This window comes from Paramisgurnus dabryanus, chromosome 12 (genome assembly GCF_030506205.2).
Source record: "Paramisgurnus dabryanus chromosome 12, PD_genome_1.1, whole genome shotgun sequence".
In the NCBI taxonomy this organism is placed as follows: domain Eukaryota; kingdom Metazoa; phylum Chordata; class Actinopteri; order Cypriniformes; family Cobitidae; genus Paramisgurnus; species Paramisgurnus dabryanus.
The window spans coordinates 29,113,209-29,118,295 of NC_133348.1; the positions used below are offsets into that span (position 1 = coordinate 29,113,209).

Here is a 5,087-nt window from a genome sequence, read left to right on the forward strand (position 1 = left end):
GAGCGACACTTTCCTCCTCAGGAGTGATACTGTACAGAGCTGGAGCAATGCTTTCCTCCTCGGGAGTGATTCTGTACAGCGCTGGTGTGACACTTTCCTTCTCAGGAGTGATGCTGTTAGGAGTGATGCTGTACAGCGCTGGAGCGACACTTTCCTCCTCAGGAGTGATGCTGTAATGGCGCTGGAGCGATGCTTTTCTCCTTGGTAATGATGATGTACAGTCTGTAGTAATGCTTTCCTTCTCGGGAGTGATTCTGTACAGGGCTGGTGCGACACTTTCCTTCTCAGAAGTGATGCTGTCAGGAGTGATGCTAGTAGTAAATATGAGCGACATACTGTCACATAAAAATGATTGATGGTGACCTTTGACCTCAGGGGAGGGGGTGACCTTTTGACCTGCGAGGGAGGGCTGACCTTTTGACCTGCGAGGGAGGGGCTGACCTTTGACCGGACCACCCACGTCGTGAACCTTTGACCTCCGGGGAGGGGCTAACCTTTGACCGGACCTCCCACATCGTGAACTTTTGACCGGACCTCCCACGTTGTGAACTTTTAAACCGACCTCCCACGCTGCTCTAAACTTTCGAACCGACCGCCCACGTTGCTCTAAACTTTTGAACCGTCCTCCCGCGCTGCTCAGAACTTTTGAACCGACAGCCCACGTAGCACTGAACTTTTAACCGGACCGCCCACGTTGGGTTGAACTTTTAACCGGACCGCCCACGTCACGTTGACATGTTTACGTCCGGGGTTATCTCCGGGGCACGTTAAATCACGTCCTCCTACGATAAAACAATAAAAACAGTATTTACACAAGTGGTCTTCATTAAAACACATTCCATGCGCCCATCATAATTTATATAAGGTGGGGCCCGATATGTATAATAAAAGCCAGGGAAATCACAGTTACGAAAATCACAAACATGGATAGACCATGCAGCTCGTGCGATACTCCGGTGAGTGAATGGCAAAATCGACTTGAATCATCTCGCTATGGCGCCGAAAAAACTTTAACTTTTAACATGCGCCATTTTGGAATGCGTGACATCATTATATTCTGCCATGCTGGCACTGAAATATTGTGAAATCCTCTCATTGATTAGTTTCATTAAACACAAATTTTTATGTGAAATGATCAAATAAATTAAGTGTTCTTTCTTTTCTTTTTAACGTCATCCTGGCTTCTAAGGTTATATTTATGGTGAAAATAAACTGTAATTAAATAAATGAAGACTAGAAAAGATGTTTTAAATGAACTTTCTCTAATAATCTTAGCACTATGTATGGATACGACTGATTAAAAAACCATTTCAATAGTACCAACAGAATAAAAAAAGGTTTCTCACAGCGGCAGATGAAATACATTCTACAAGAATAATGAACAATGAATTCTGTCAAGATGATGATTTTGGTGGATTTTCTCTAGAGAGTAAAAACAAGGCGTCATTTTTAAATATCCAATTCAGCATTTTGTATAGATGACCTGATTTTCAAAACAAAAAATTATGTTTTTTCAAATAAATTGTTCAGTAATACAAAGATATGGTCTTCTGCCACTTACACAGATCTTAGTCCTTAAAGTTGCATTCCTGAGAGATGCTTCCACTCTGAATCGTAAATCGTTATGGCAGTGCCCGGGTGAGGACCGAGATATTTTGTTTATGGACTCGTAAAGCATGTCCAGTCCTCCTGCGATAGCAGGACAGTGTTTATACAAGGGGCCTGCATTATTGCAGCTTGCGTTGCTTTCATCATACTAATAAGTACAGCATAAGTAAAGACAAAAAGACACATATTACAAAACATTACCCGTCTAAAAACTGAGACTTTTAACTTTAGGTTATTAGTATATTAGGTTTAGTATAGTTTTCAGACTTTCAGAAAGAACTCATCAACTTAAAGAATAAAGCACTTATCAATTACATTTATTTTAATCTCAAAAACACATTTTCGTCTAGTATTTATTATTGCACCTGAAATACAAGTACCTGAGACATGCTCACACTCCTTAGCCAAAACACTAAAACTTTTAGTGCTTTTGTATTTAATATAATATTTAATAATATTTGACAAATTACCCCATACAAGACAAACAAATTAGATGCATTCAATGAACACAACATACAAGACAAACAAATTAGATGCATTCAATGAACACAACATACACAATCTTACTTCATTATGTGCTTTGATCCCCTCATGCCTCTGTCTCTGCTGTTCTCAGTTAGTAATGTCTATAAGACAGAAGTTAAAAATCAAACTACTCACACATTTAAATTTAAAGTCTATTAAACTCACACTACTCGTTACCCAGAATAACATGTACTACTTTCGTGCTGACAAAGCGAGGTACATGATTTCTTCAATTTATATAAACACAAGTAAACTTTTTATTGTAAAATAGTCAAATAAAAGAGTAAGACTAAAGACATAGGCTAACTGATGATCCTTACATATGAAATACCCGCACAAAATCATCTAGGTATATTCTTAAAGCGACGTTGGTTTTGTTACACCATAATATAAGAAAAATAAATCAGTAAAGATTCACTTTGCTATCATTTCCAACTAATGTTGATTTATTGTGTTGTACGCAAAACATCTGAACTTCAGTCAGCTTTTCGGGGAACTGAGCATTAATTAACTTTTTAAAGATTCCAACATCTAGTTGATTTTGAAAGATTCCGACATCTAGCTGATTTTTAACCTTTACCTATACATGTTGCTTGGTTCACTGTAAACCCGGCATGCTTACCGTTATGTTTACCTTTAAATGACAGAGAATATAATAGCACTTACCCATAAAAACAAAAAATGTCTTCACAGAAAACAGTAACAATCCATCTGATAAATCGAGTGTTGTAGAACAACGAGTGAAATCTATGTGTTAGTTCAGATTAAAAATACCTCGCTTTATTATATACAGCTCCACAAGGCAAAACAAAGATCTCACGTAGTCCATCATGTTACACCGGCAGTTTGATTATTGTGACTTCCGTGTCCTTTAGTGCGCTAGGGGCATTATGGGAAATGTAGTCATGTTCACAAGGCGAATCGAACGCTGTATTTGTTAAAGGTGCATTGTGTTACTTTTAAAAAAGATCCTTGACAAAAATGCTAAATAATATACATATCTATATTATCAGTGGTGTATAAGGACCTTACATAATGAACTGAATTGTTTTTATTACCTAAGAACGAGCCATTTTCATGGAAGTCACCGTCATTATACAGTAGCCCTAATCGTACAAACTGCTCTACAGAGCATGCTTCTTCCCTACGTTGTCTCAGACGATGACATGTTTGTCGTGCGACAGCTACCATATGGGTTTTAAAATTGAAGTCTTTTGCAATTTACAATCTCACCACTAGATACCGCTAAATTCTACACACACCACCACGTTTCCAAGATGCATTACAATCTATGCCATCGCACTGGGAGAGAGAGTACATAGTGAGACATATTATTTACCATTTTATTTGTTGTTGTTGAGACAATTTAATGTAAAGTCTAAGATTTTATTAATTTATAAAAAATAACATCTTAAAGATAACTATTAGGACTGAAACTAAAAACCAGCGTATTAGCTGTGTACATCATGAAACTGATTTTATTTAATGTGTTTTACAAGTTAAAAAAATTGAAGAGTTCCACATAAGAAGCAAGAAATCCTTTTCCTACGGGTGTGTAGAGCGAAGAGGATAATAGAGAAAATAAAGAAAAATGTGTTTTACCATGAAAGACCTTTCTTACTGACACTTTAATATTCTATAGCTTCATGACTCACACCGCTGACTACGTGATGGGGGGCGTGCGAATTGCTGTGTTTAGAAGGGACGGGTCAGGATTTATAGGTTTCAAATCAGAGCCTGAAACTTGGAGCTCTCACACCTCAGATACGACGCTCTGGCATGTTCGTATAGCAGCATATTTGAAGGCTACTTTCAGGAATTCTCCAGTAAATTGTTTAAAGCAAAGTTTTTAACACGGTATAACTCAACTGTGCAGGATTCAAGGAGTTGGAGACGCTATTTTTGAGGATGCTGCAAGGACGACCGGAAGCTTAACAAAATCAGGGAGAGACTTGTGGACGAACATTGTGTAAAGTTGTCTACGACACTGGATTCTTGAAAAGAGAGCACAAATGTCACTTGAGCGTGATCACAAACGCAAGACGGCGCACGTGTGCGGTCCTACGGTTTTTAAAGAAATGCTTTCAGAACACTACAGGAGCACGCTTGTTAATCTTTTGTGTGCGGTAATATCTGCAGACGCGGATGTGTGCTTGCCGCAAAATGACTGCAAAACTGATGCCGAGCGTGTAACCAACCTCAAGAAAAAAAGAGATGTCGTAAAAAATCTGGACAAGTCTTTTGATAAGATGGTTCAAGTGTCTGTTAACGCCGATGAACCGATCAATGTGTTCATCAAAAAAGCCCTGAATGCTATGTATGAATGTAATGATGAGGAGTTTGGCATTGCTGACATCCTCCTCATGTCTGCATATGTAATAGATGTATGTGTTGCCGTAGCGACAAAGAAAGACCAAATCAATGTGCGTGAAATTGTTGAAGTTGCTGCTGACTTTATAATCGTCAAAGGTCTTGGCGCATGCACAGACTTTCTATTGTATCTAGACAACATCATAACCTTTGGTGATGATTGAAAACAATGCGAGTTCCTGGGACACATCGTACACCTGAAAACACATTCACTTTTTCACGACCTACCTTTAAACATTTGAACATGGTCTTTTAATTTTTCTTTACATTCTTTCCACCTATAGGCTGCTTATTTGATAAGTACTGGTTTTAGCTCTTAGAAAGTTTCTGATAAATGGCTGTGTGAAATGTTACCACTACATTCGGTCATTTGGACATTTAGACATCTTGTTCATACAAAGTGCGACACTCGTTATGTTATGTAAAAATAAAAGTGACTTGCATCAGTATGAAAAGCTAAATCCCCATGCATGACCTGATACAAATTTGGTGATTTTGTTATTTAGTGATTTTTACATAGACATAAACTATATAACTCTATGAAACTTGTGCTTCAATAACTGAATCACCATTTCAAAACTTAT

At 38.0% G+C, this 5,087-nt stretch overlaps 1 long non-coding RNA gene across 2 annotated transcripts; it reads right to left on the bottom strand.

Annotated features, from left to right (window-relative positions):
- Positions 1 to 475: 475 nt before the first annotated feature.
- Positions 476 to 3,017, bottom strand: LOC135750159 (uncharacterized). 2 transcript variants are annotated; one of them, XR_010532608.2, is made up of 4 exons: positions 2,800 to 3,017; positions 2,176 to 2,234; positions 1,562 to 1,689; positions 476 to 782 (listed from the first exon to the last, which is right to left on the bottom strand). It is a non-coding gene; the product is annotated as an uncharacterized lncRNA (long non-coding RNA). The 2 variants fall into 2 exon arrangements; XR_010532607.2 differs by having other exon boundaries at positions 1,562 to 1,756.
- Positions 3,018 to 5,087: the final 2,070 nt, after the last annotated feature.